Here is a 13,410-nt window from a genome sequence, read left to right on the forward strand (position 1 = left end):
AAAGCTGAATAGTTAGGGATGTAGTGATTGTAGTACCCAGTCAGACCCAGGAATGCTCGAATTTCCGTCTTCGTGCTCGGCCGCGGGTAGTCTGCTACCGCAGAAATCTTAATCTCGCTGGGTTTCCTGAAACCTTGACCTACATTGTGACCCAAGTAGTCCACGGTCGCCCTTGCCAGGCAACATTTCTCGGCCTTTACGGTTAGTCCAGCTTGACGCAAAAGGCTCAGTACAGCTCTTAGATGTACCATATGGTCCGCCCATGAGTCGGAAAAAACCGCAATGTCATCTAAATAAGGCACCGCGAATGTTTCACACCCCTTTAAAACCCTATCCATGACTCGGGAAAAACAAAATGGAGCATTTTTGAGCCCGAAACTCATCATTGTTGGCTGGTAGCTGCCCGTCGGAGTGACGAAAGCCGCGTATCTGCTGGCGCGTTCAGTGAGCGGTACTTGCCAGTATCCTCGAGTAAGGTCCAGCGTAGTCACATATGCCGCTCTACTGACCTGTTCTACTCTCTCCTCAATATTCGGAATAGGATACACTTGATCCCTGGTGAGAGAATTTAGCTTTCGGTAGTCTACCACAGGCCTAGGGTCTTTACCTGGAGCTTCTACTAAGATCATAGGCGAAGCATAATCGCTTTCCGAGGGTTTTATTACTCCCAATTCCAGCATGCGAGTTACTTCCCTATCCAGAATTTCTCTTTGCCTTGGAGAAAATCGGTAGCACCTTGATCGCACTGGCACGTCTGAAGTCAGCTCAATATCGTGCTCAGTCAAATCAGTCCTGCCTGGCCTGTCCACGAAGCAGGCCTCAAACTCTGTTATTATTTCGCCCAGATCGGACAGCTGGGATTTCTTTAGTTCTCCTCTCTGCTCTGTCTTTTTGAGAAGCTCCTGAGCGTTGCTTCCTTTTCCGCTGAGGCAAATCAAGTTATCCCCCATCTCCTCGGGAAGGTTTAACGTTAGATTTACCACGGCTTCCCTCTGCACATAAGGCTTCATAAGATTGCAATGATAAATGCGCACTGCTTTACGCCTATCGGGGACTTTCACTGCGTAGTTAGTGTCAGAAAGCTCTGCAACGACTTTAGCAGGTCCTTCCCACTGTACTTCGAGCTTATTCTTGGGATCATTGGCTTGCTCCATAGCTAAGTCCTCTCGGGTTCCACTTAGAAGTCTCGTGAGATTATTAGACACTGGCGGCAAGAGGTTATTCTCAAGAACGCCCTCGTTCCGCGTCTCATCAAGCTCACTTTCAAGTTGACTTATCTGAGATGCCTCGCTCTCAAAGTTTTCTGACCTGCTATCTTCCGCATCTACCACTGTTTTAACTGCCGTTTCCTCCGCTGTGGAATTTTCTGGTATGAGCAATGTAGCTAGTTCTCGCGCCTTTGAACGTGTTAATGCTTGCACAACACTGTCTCCGAAAAGGATGCCCCTCTTTCGCAGTAGCATGTCCGATTTGTTGGAAAACAAATACGGATAGCACTTAGGCAGCTTTTCTGAAACGGCAGCCTCGGTTGTTAACTTGCCGAAAGGGCCCTCGATGACCACGTTCGCGATTGGCAAGCACACACTCTGTTCCTCCACTACCTGGCGGATCCATGCACACTGCCCTGTATAGTCGGAAGGCGACACATACGCCGGATGGACAACATCCATCGTTGCGGCCGAATCGCGCAGTACCTTGCAAGGCTTCCCGTTGACTACTAGGTCATGCAGGTAGGGTTCTAAAAGCTGCATATTTTCATCGCAGTCACTGACATACGAGAAAGCAAACTTTTCTTTCCGGCAGTTCACGGCAATGTGACCCTGCTCATTACACCTAAAGCATGTGAGCGGCTTCCTAGCCCCAAGCTTGTTCTTTGTGTTCTGCGCGTTGGTCACTTCCCCATTTTTCTCACTGCCGTCCTTTCTAGGGCGTTTGCCTGAAGAAGCCTTCCTTTCTTCGTTTGCAAATCTATCAAAGTGCCTTTTCTGACGGTTATTCACACTGAACTTGGGATTGTGGGGCCTATCCACTGCTGGGTTGCTGAATTGTCGGCGCGAAGCATACTCCTCAATACGTTCGGCAGCTTCAGTTGCCGACTTAATGTCGCCTCGGTCCTGTAACCAATTTCTTTCTTTTTCTGGGAGGCAGCTATAAAACTGCTCCAAAAGAATTCGCTCGACTACAGCGTCCCTATCACTGTAGGAATCAGTGCTCTTTAGCCACTCGCCCAAATTTACTCTTAAATTGTACAGGAATTCAGGGTAACTCTCGTCCCTGGACTTGCTAGCTTTCCGAAAACGTTGTCTGAACGCCTCGGCGCTAAGCCTATACTTTTTCAGAAGGCAAGCCTTGACCTTCTCGTAGTTGTCCGCGTCCTCCTTGCTAAGCCGCGCGACAACCTCCGCTGCCTCGCAGGGCAGAACCGTCAGTAATCTCTGAGACCACGTGTCTCGCTGGAAGGACAGTTTTTCGCATGTTCGCTCAAAGTTAACCAGATACAGACCGATATCCCCTGATATCACATATGGCTGCATGTACTTTGACATCTTGAAACCTGCCTCCTTATTGAGAAGAGGTACCGCTAGCTGGGGACAATTGCCCGACCTCTTGCTCAACTCTAGTTCTAATTTCCGGAGCTCAACTTCTAGCTCCAGCCTTTTTGCTTCTCTCTCAATTTCACGCTTCTTTTCCTCTTTTTCCCTCTCAAGTTCACGCGCCTTTTCCTCTTTTTCCCGCTCTTTCTGCTGTCTGAGCTGCTCCTCCTTTTTTTGGGCGATGAGGTTCCATGCTTCACTGAGCTCCTCATCATCGGTTCCCAAAGCAGTGATTGCCTTTATAATCAAAGGTTTTCGTGCCAAACCACTTTTATCAATTCCCAATTCCTCACACAATTGCAACAGTTCCGGTTTCTGCAGCTTTTGTAGGTCCATGATCGCTCCGAGTGTCGGCTACTTCCAAAACAACAGTGCAAACTACCAAACCTAAAGGCGTTTCAACACTTTTTACCAGTTCTAAAATCTAACCCTGTTCTAGAACCTGGTCCACATCAGAAGAAAAGCCAAGCACTCACCCACACATGCGATCGATGTTCCGAGCTGCTCTCTTGTTGGCCGATTGTTGCTCCTGCTTGTTGCTTGAGATGCCACCTCCGATCACAAGATGTTGTGGCTTGTAGATTCTGATCCACCTCGAATCACCAGATGTTGTAGCTTGTAGATCCAGATCCCACCTCCAGTCATCAGATGTTGTGGCTTGTAGATTCAGATCCCAACGCTGGTCACCAGTGTTGGGGCTTGTAGATTCAGATCCTACCGCTGATCACCAGTTGTCGTGACGCTGGGGCTACGTCGACCCGGCCTTCACTTGGTAGCGTGCAGAGACTCGGGGTTGAAGTAGGATTGAATCTTCGAAGTTGGTGAAATATGTACAAGCAGGTTTACTGGCACTTTGAGAAAACGTATTTACAAGAATATTTACATGAAAAAGAAGGGTACATCAGCAAAATGACAAGCGTTAAGAGTTCATAGCGAGAAGCGACTGGATGAGCCGTTTACCCAGGGCCCAGAGCGACATTTCGTGCTCTGCAGCGTCCTTAAAAACCCCCTATGTCCAGCCCCTCTCTGAAGATGCTGACCAACCAAATCCAGGGCACGCCCCTCAGGTATCGGCATCCAATCGAACACATCACTGCACTGATGGTCTGAAGCACTGACTGGTCCGGCATTCATTCGTTGGGCGTGATCACTTGTTGGCGGGAAAAGCTTGGGAACGGCGAGGAGAGGAGGTACATTTCTATTCTTCAGCAAAGAAACCACAGGCTGGTTCTGTCAAGGGGTTTTACTTCTCAGAAACCCGAGTGCACGTGGCGCCGCATAGGGCTCCCAACATGGTCCCTTTTCGACAATTGCAAATCTTTCCTGCATTCCCGGGAAATCACTTAATGGCCGTATGAGTCATGCTCCTTTCTTGTCCTGCACGTCAGCGGACATGTCACTCTGTCGTCTCCTTTGGATAGGAGGCATTCATCACTGGAGGATAGCACTTCTCGACTGGAAGGGTGAACAAAAGAAAGAAAGCACTTCCTGCTATTTCCCGCAGGGGGACGTTTCTTTGTGTTTTTCCAGACGTTCTCTTGACAGGGTCAATTTGGCATTTGCAGGTTGTCCACAAAGCAAAACATGCTTACAAAACAGGATTCCTGGAAACAGGCTCACTTAGAGCCATTGGACCATCACCACATATTCACAAAACTTATCCATGCCCACAGGCGAACAATAGAGCGCGCAATTGCGGATGCTTGGTCGTAACACTGTGTCCAGCGCGGACTCTCAATACTTGTGAGAAGGTACAGCGTATCATAGGCAAACGAATAGATCTTATGTCGTCGGCATTTGCTTACTACATATATTTAGTTAGACGGTTACAGATGCCTCTACTTATGTAAAAAATTTAAGTTTCTTTGAGTTCAAATCTTTTAATCGTTTTGACTCATTTGCGCAGTTTATGTTTCGTTTCTTTTGAGGCCGTCACATTCGCCTGTTAATCCTGTTCTAGCGCTAATTGTTCCGTGTTCCATGTTTGTTTCTTAAGATAACACCAGGCCTGTAGAACTTCACATGCATCCAGCCCAATTTCGCCCAGAGCAAGACAAAGGCCTCTTCCATCGGTCGTTAATCTGCCAAGCCATGCACCAGCGTTTAAGTTACAACATGCCAATGGGTAGGTATTTGACATCCACGTGTATCTGATGGAGCGTTCCACGAAAGAGAGTCAGATGACTACAATCAAACTTGGGACTTGATGACGTATTCTCTGCAATTCAAGATATCGTTGTTTGTGTAGTGTCTTCTTTTGTTCTGTGGTCGTTCTTTTTGCGCTGCACATGAAACGGTGTGCACGGGGTTTTAAAACGGTATTCTTTTACTCATGTTTTCCCACTGGGGTAAAATCCTGCGGAAAATGTTATATTGTCACAAAAAATGTCTATGGGTATTTTGACATTAAAGCTGTTGCGACAGCAGAAATTTCTATATATTAACATTATAATTTGTAGGTATAACAAGAAAGTACTACAGGCTACATAGAGTTACTAAAGACGAAAACAACAAAACTACAAAAATGTGCTACAGCTACAAAAATGTATAATATTATGAGAGAATTACAGAATCTTTTTTCTTATTTTTACATAGTTCTCTATAGTTCCTTTCAACTGGGGTTTGTCAATGCGCACACTTGACCTTGCCGCTTTCGTCGAATCTATACTGGCGTCTTCTAGGGATCACTAAGACTCATATTACAATGCAGTAGGAAGAGCTCTAATGACAGATGGGAATGACCCCCTTGCGATTTAGATGGTGGGGGTCTGATCAACAGCGTCCGCTCCAAATAAAAGATTCCGATACGCTTCATGCCCAGCCAAAAGTAACAGCCAACTTAACCTTGATCCTAACATACTCAATTGGATTCGTGTCTTCCTTAGTAACCGCAGTCAGTTCGTCTGTGTAAACAATCACGACTCACAATCAGCCCCCGTACATTCAGGCGTGCCACAAAGATCGGTTCTTGGGCCATTATTATTTTTGGTCTACATAAATGACCAATTGCCTCTTAACATCTCATCTAATATCTGCTTGTTTGCCGACGACTGCGTAATTTATAGAGCAATTAATAACACGAATGGCATTGCATGCCTACAAACTGATTTAAACAAAATATATGACTGGTGACAATTATGGAAGATTGAATTAAACATATCTAAATGTAAATGCATGCGTGTCACTCGTAACCAACAAACAGATCCAGACTACTTTCTTAATAATACTCGTCTCGAATCGGTATCATCCTACAAATACCTTGCCATTAACATATCTTATAATCTTTCTTGGAATTTTCACATCAAGCACATCACTTCGAAGGCTAACCGCATACTTGGGCATGCCCGCAGAAATTTCTCCTCATCGCCACCTTCATTAAAAATTTTATTGGTCACCACACTTCTCCGTCCGCAACTCGAGTATGCATCCTCCATCTGGAACCCCGGTAATATCACATTAGTAAATGAACTAGAGGCTGTGCAGAATCGAAGCGACCGTTTCATAGTTGGAAATTATCATCGGGCAGCAAGCGTTACCCATACGAAATCTAACCTCAAGCTTGAATTACTATCTACTCGCCGTAAACTTTCACGCATTTGTCTTTTCCACAAGCCATATTACCACAACGCGCAGTTGAAGGCTACCTGCATTAAAAAGAGCCATCTTTCATCTAACCTCGCGTTGACCACATTCAAAAAGTTACTGTTCCTCACTGGCGGATATTGACCTGCTCTAATTCCTTCCTTCCTAAAACATGCAATGACTGGAACCATCTTCCACATGCAGTTTACTGGCATCATCGACCCTGCGCGTTTCAGAGCCACATTAATCGTACTGTTGGAATCTGATTACTACCAAGTTGTTTCACGAATTTATTTTGGATGTTCTTATTTGGTTGCTTTTCATTGACTCATGTATACCTGTATTATTTTTTGTTGAATTTCGTTTTGAGCTATTTTCAACAGTATCGTTTTGTGTCACGCTTCCTCTTGTATTTGATCTTGGTTTGTTTCATTGCTCCCACCCCCTCTGTAATGCGAAAGCCCTGAGGGTAACAATAAATGAAATGAAATGAAAAGTGGTAGAAGTGCAGTAAAACGTTAAACAGAAGCTCTGTGTCGATAAATTTGAGATGCCATTAGAGCAACGTTGTGCCGGACATGTCCTCATCGACAAAGGATGTATACTACCCAGGGTCAATGCCCAAAGCAAGGACGTGGATGAATTGGAGGAAACACTGTCAACTATCTGATAAGCGACGTACAATGACTGCTAAGGCACTCCGCAGCTAGTTCCAAGGCCGCACGCTTCATATTCAATCCCAACCACGACATTACTGTAACAAGAATCCGCATTCAGTGGACTTGACAGCGCCATAAAAAAAGTATTCTTCCGTGATCTGCGATAATTCAGACTCTTCAACAAAAATGCGTGCCTATCTGTCAGACTCGGATGTACTAGCTTATTTTAACATTTTCGTTTGACAGCAGTCATATCGTTGGATTTAGTGACTGCAACATATGCGTCATTGTTTCTGTTCATTCGCGCAGATTCGGGTCGGTGCTGCAAAAAACATGGATTTGCCGTGACCGAGCCGGCGGCGCTTCCGAACTGGGCTCCCAAGTGACCCACAGACACATACAGCAGTTTCATGCAGCACGGCAGATTCTCCGGCATTGTACTTTCGAGCCCAGAAAGTGAAAGAAAAAGAGAAGTATCAAATTATAAGTATCCCCTTTCGTACCGCGTGTAGTTGCTCGTTTGATAATACTTTGGGTATTATCAGGTATTAGTCGGAGACAGCCTTCGTTGTAAAGCTGTTCGGACAATGTGACCGTTTGTACCGCTGCACCTTGCAGGGAACGAAGCCTTCACACGGAGCTCTCGAGGGCTCTGCAGAGCTGCATGGAATTCTGCGGGAAAGCGCCGCCGTTTTGCTTGGAAGTTATGCCCACTGGGCACTCACAATGGCCGGCGCAGGCCTCTCCAAGTGCGTAGGCGCCAACGCTGGCGAGGCGGAAATAAGTGGCGTGTCTCGCCCTCTCACGCGAGCGCGTGCGCGCTTCACTCAGTTTCGTGCTTCCTGCTCCGCAGCACATGACTGCATCCAGACGCTGCTAAACAGAAAGCAAGTCAGACTACTCGAGATTTCAGAACTAGGCTGCAAACTCAACAGCAGAGACACACTGAAAAAAAGGAAGCCCCGGTAGTCTAGACGTAAAGAAATAAAATTTTCTGCTGTTCTTTTATGATTTGTATGATAAAACATAACAAGTAGAATGAACTATAGTGTATGTGGCAAGAATTCTTACTCACTGCTTTGCAAGGCAAAACACCGCCTCGAATCGAGGCGATTTGAAATGTTTAAAGTTTGTTGTAAATTCCTGAGAGACGAATCGCCATGGCAGAGAGACAAAACACAATAATATAAAGTCGGTGTCTGGACTGTATGCCAGACATTTAATCTCTACATTCTTCCAGACAAGAACAGAATGCCTTGTCCATATCATTTATATAAAATTATTAACGGTCGCTGGAAGCTGCTGCGTTACTATTTCGTGCAGGAAAATGAATGAAACATGAAGCATGTGAAAATATTCGCTTATCTGCTGGCATGACCGTACTGTAACAATGCTGGAATGTAACTACTGGGCTGAAGAGAGTGCACGTCTCATTTACAAAGCATGTTGACCTTAGTGATAGGTAATGCGGCTAAATGTGCTTATTTCGTTCCTCCTCTTCCTCCTTCTTCTTTTATAAGCGCCGGTAAATGTCGAAGGCATTTGGTGTCATATGTTGCCAGTTTGAAATAGTAATAGTTATTCAAACCAGAAGCTTTTAATTCGGCTTTTCTGTTCGTTTGCAGCTCAGAATTGAAATACCCTTATCGTATGGGCATGCGAAAACCGTGAGGACAGTCACCTTGGCAACACGAATATAGCTCATTAGCCGCAACGTTAGAAAACGGTCACTCATAAATGACGATTTTTTTTCTCTCTCTCTACTCCGCATCATCAATGGCACTACAGTGTTGTGCTTTGTCCGACCTAAAGAACTGCCTTGCATGACAGTTAGTAAAAACTGGACTTTCCTGTACCTCTGCTCGAAAAGGGGGTTTCACGAACTCGTCGCAAAACTACGTGACCCGAAAGTCTTGAAGAATGCCTCTACCATCCTCGCTCTAGCTGCTGTCCCAATGAATAAAAATACAGAATATCAGCGAACAACTATTAAAAGAAACGTTTCTTAGACTAGACAATAGGAGACAGGGGTATGCAGTGTTGGCTTTCGCCGCAACGCGTGTGAACCCGACCTCTCCACAAGCACAGTCGAACCTTTCGCGCCGTACGGACAGCGTTCGGACCAGTCTGGTTCGGTATAAAGCGCGTGTACGGTACGCTCTGATTAAAGGCTTGGCCAGGCTTTTCCTGACCTCGCTCGCCCCCGAGCCTAGAAGGGCGGGGAACAGCCAATCCCGACACCACCTTGGCGCTGCTTGACCGAACGTGGCGCGCTCGTACGGGCAGATGCCGAAACGTCGCGCTTGCCACCGCCACGGTCGGCTGGCCGTTTGATTTCTCGCCGCGCGAGCAAAGGATCGTCGAGAAGGAAAACTAACCTGCACTCTCTACAGGCGACACGGCTGGTGTTGCTGCTGACTCGATGCGGGCCTGTTTTCTCACTTTGTTTTACTTGCCTTCAGACGTCGATTCCTGCCTTTTTGTTATTGGCTACTCCGGGAAACCCGTGGGCGCGAAACGAATGCGCCATGCTTTTCGAGCGAACCGCGTCATTTAAATACGGAATTTCTGCGATGTTACAAAACGTATCACATTTTCGCAAGGTGGCGGAATCCGAGCATGGGTATCTTGTGCGGTCACCCGAAGCAATCGGACAACAGCACAAAGCAACAGCCAGTCTCTGCCCTCGAGGTTCCGACGACCCTTTATCTTCGATCAGCCGACTTCACATTCAGATGTTTGGGCTAAGGGTTAATGTAGATAGTTCAGCCTAATATTAAGATTTTTTCTGCTTATATTGATCTTTTCTTTCGGATATGAAATTTCAAAGTTTAATTTCACATGGAAAATATGCTTTGATGCTATTGATATGCCATTTATGCAGATTCACCTGCCAATAAGATAGTATCAGTAGAGGCTATACTGTGCGCCACAAAGCTTACATGATGTCGATAAAATGATCGGAAGTAGAGATACTATCCGAGCGTGTTCAAAAATAGCAAACTCGTTAACAATAGTGAGCATGTCCGCGCACAGGCAGAACCAACAGCAAAATCCCATTTTTTTTTTTTCACAGTGACCTATGGTTATATTGTCCAGGCACCCTGCAATCTCGGTGACGCGCTTTCTTCTCGGCCCTAGCTCAAGATACGTCTGATCAGAGAATAACAGTATTCTGGTGCAATGTGTACTTGTCATTCGTATCTCGTGATGATTCAGAATGAATTTTTGCACTGTAGCCTGTTGAGCGCTTGGAGATCAGCTGCGCAGCTGCAGTATACGTGAGGGGTATAGGTCAATTCTTAATTATCATCGCTACACAGATAACTACAACGATAGCAAGACTAAAGGCAACGACCCTTTCGGCCATTCACGCTGTCTGAAACATTGCTGTTCTTAGTGTTATCATCAACATCGTCATCTATAAAACCACGCAAAATTTCTAATTTCGTCCGCCCGCTTTACTTTCTGCCGCCCTCTGCTGGTTTATTTTCTTTTGCTATCCACCACGTTACCTTGATACACCATCAGCTATCTTTTTCCAGCAATCACACGCCCTCCCAGCGTCGATTTCCCGCTTCTTCAGTAGCCGAACGTTGTATGAGTCTCTGAAAAGGGCTTTGAAATCTAGGACAACTTGACGCTAAGCAAGTATCGATCACCCCCTTCGCTGCCTCGTCGTCGAATCATACCGTGGCTCCGCACAGGCTCTTTAACTACCGGGGTGAAAGGGGAAGCCAAGAGACAGCCGAACGACGGGAAAAGAAATGAATGACCCTAATTTGTCTTCGGACAATCCATCACCTCCCCAATGCTGAAGGAGCACAGCCGGTGAACACAGCTCGCTCATCACGTCATCCGCGTCAATTAAGTCGCGTTTGCCAGAGTCGGTAGAAAGAGGGCGCACGCGATCGCACGTTGCGCAAAGACTGCATGCATTCGCCGTCGCGTGTCACTTCTCTATCCCATTTCACAAGATGGCCTCGTGAGAGCCCCATCTCGGACCCCGCCGCTCCGCCAGCGCAAAGACAAGGAGCGGGGAAGAGGGGTGCGGGGTCAATGGAGCTGTGAAGGTGGGGTTAATATACGCTCTCCGGCTTAATCACGCGGCGTAGGCAGCCTATGTTGCTCTCTGCGTTCTCCCGACAGCTGTGTGAAGGGACGTGCTCCCACAAAGACGGGTACCTTGTCGTTCATGGACGCATGCGACTGTCGCACTAGCGTTTCATCATTGCTTGGTTGCTTTTTGGCCTTGTGAAAGCAGGGCGTCGTGGAATTATTAAGGCGAAAGCCTTAGTTGGCTATGTTAGCGAAAACGTACCCGCAAAATGTGGGAGCAAAAGGTGGAATACATGCAATCAAAATTTAACATGCGATATTACGTCATCATAAGATGAGTCTGCCAGTCATTTATGTGTATGTAATGAGAAGTGGTGTATAAATTTATCATGCCTGGTCATGTAATACGAGTCATTGTAGTTTAGTCAGGTATTATACTTGTCATGGGTCCGTCAAGTCGAAGATCCAGTGCCCATGAATACGAAGTCCACGACTTGTATAAGTCAATAAAAGTCGTTAATCATGACTAGAGTCTAGTCATGACTCTCAAAGTGTTGAGTGGCGAAACTCTAGAAGCTACTAAAGAGCAGCATATGAACATGCTTTTGCATTTCTCTAATGCAGATCTCTGCAGTGATCTCAAAGTTTTTGATACCTCCGGAAAACGAATTCCATGGGACGGACTGAAACCATTCATTTGTCAGGGCCAATACAAACACAGAAGATCGCTTTTATGTTTTTGGATCTCAGCAAGAAATAAGGAGTCCCTTACCATTGAACTTCTATCGGAGTCACGTTGATATGATGAGCAAAAACATCGCTGGACGGCGGGTTATTAACCGTTTACGATAATTTTTTTTTATTTTTTTTTACTGAGCTCTTCTTATCGTGTCTTAGACCGTGCCACTGAAAAAGTTATGAGGGCTTACGGAGGTCTATCACCATGCCTTCCACATATTCAAGATTCAAGATTTCGGAAACATCTATACTTATGCGTACTCGCGGCCTGTCTGGCTTCTCAAGGGCTTTTTCTCAGAGCTTCCCCAAATGCACATCAATAAACCTGGTAATCCGTGGTGCCGGCAAGGTGAGGGTCGCCACTTCACGTCACCCCATTATGTAACGGCGATTGTGCCGTGTATCATCCCAAATGGTCTTTCCTAAACGTCTCCCTCCGTACACATCATGCGCCCGACGGTTGCTGAAACGAAGTCACGCTCGCGCCGTACCTTTAACTCACGCGGTGTTTTCTTTCGTGAGCCAAATATCAGCCACGTGCCGTACGCGGGCACAGAATGCCCAATAAGGCTGGTGAACCCGAGCCATTTTCCTTGTTTCACAGAGCGCGGCTTCCCCGCCGCCCTTGCTTCTTTGATCCAGGTCGCGTTTGTTGTGTGTACGCGCTCCGGTTATAAAACGAGCCGTGCGACTACGGGACTCCTCTTGATTGTTCAACAAATGGTGTCACCCCCCAATAACCGGCTTTCTCTCTTTAAAACAGACAGCCGTATTGCGCCGCATCGCGCTCCCCATTCAGAATCTCACATAATGTTGCGCACCACTGTTCTCGTGACCTTAGCGTCCAGAATCAGGCGAAAGTGACGCCACTGATAATGCGCAGGAGTGACGGATAAGAGAGAGGAAGAGAACAGAATAAAGATAAAGAGAAAGAGATGGAGAGGAAAGAAAGATAAAAATGACATTTTTTTTTCCTCGGAAACACAACGCGCAGGTGCAGGGAAAGTAGCGAGGCGGCGTCTGCATTCCAGAAGCGGACAATCGCTGCCTAAATCGTTGTTTGTTCATCGGCTCGGAACGCCCCTGATTGCGCATGCGTTCGACTGTCATCTTATTTTTTTTTTTTTTCTTTTTGCGCGCTTCGGGCCCTTATTTTCACTTTCCGGCGTTGCCAACAAAGACGGCGGCCACCAGAAAAGAAGTGGGAGGGCCAAGCACTCGCTGCATATAAAATCACGGTGCACCCAAGTGATGAAAGTTGCGATTTGTCAAGAGGCAGCCACGCGTTCTTTCTTCTTCCTTTCTCGTCGTAGTGGCGCTGTTTCATTTGTTTTGGAAAGGAGAGGTCCGAATGAGCTAGCCCCTACAAGGGGGTCGAGAAAGCGACCGTCCGCATCGAGGTGCGTTCTTGCGCGTGCGTGAAAGCGCGCACGCGTGCATGTGTGTCGTGAATGAAAGGCTTCCTTCGAGGCCCAGCCGAAGGCTCACGCGACGGGAGCGCACGAAGCCGGTGATTCGGGCCGTGCCATCGCCCGTGGCAATGACGGAACTATGGGATGTTTCCAAACTTCTCATTTCGATGCGAACGGCGGCGGGTCATACGGTGAGGGCGGGTCACAACGTGAGTGCCGTGATAGCAGCCGCGGCGAGACGTGATAGGTGTGGCATAATCAATGACGCAACGCGAAGGAACCATCAGGGTGTCTCGAGCGCAATTAAACGCCCCTCGCACCGCCGAGCGCTGCGCAACACCGTCCGGCAGCTGGGGCGTCCTGCGA

Source organism: Amblyomma maculatum, chromosome 6 (assembly GCF_055883805.1).
Source record: "Amblyomma maculatum isolate TAMU_Amacu chromosome 6, ASM5588380v1, whole genome shotgun sequence".
In the NCBI taxonomy this organism is placed as follows: Eukaryota; Metazoa; Arthropoda; class Arachnida; order Ixodida; family Ixodidae; genus Amblyomma; species Amblyomma maculatum.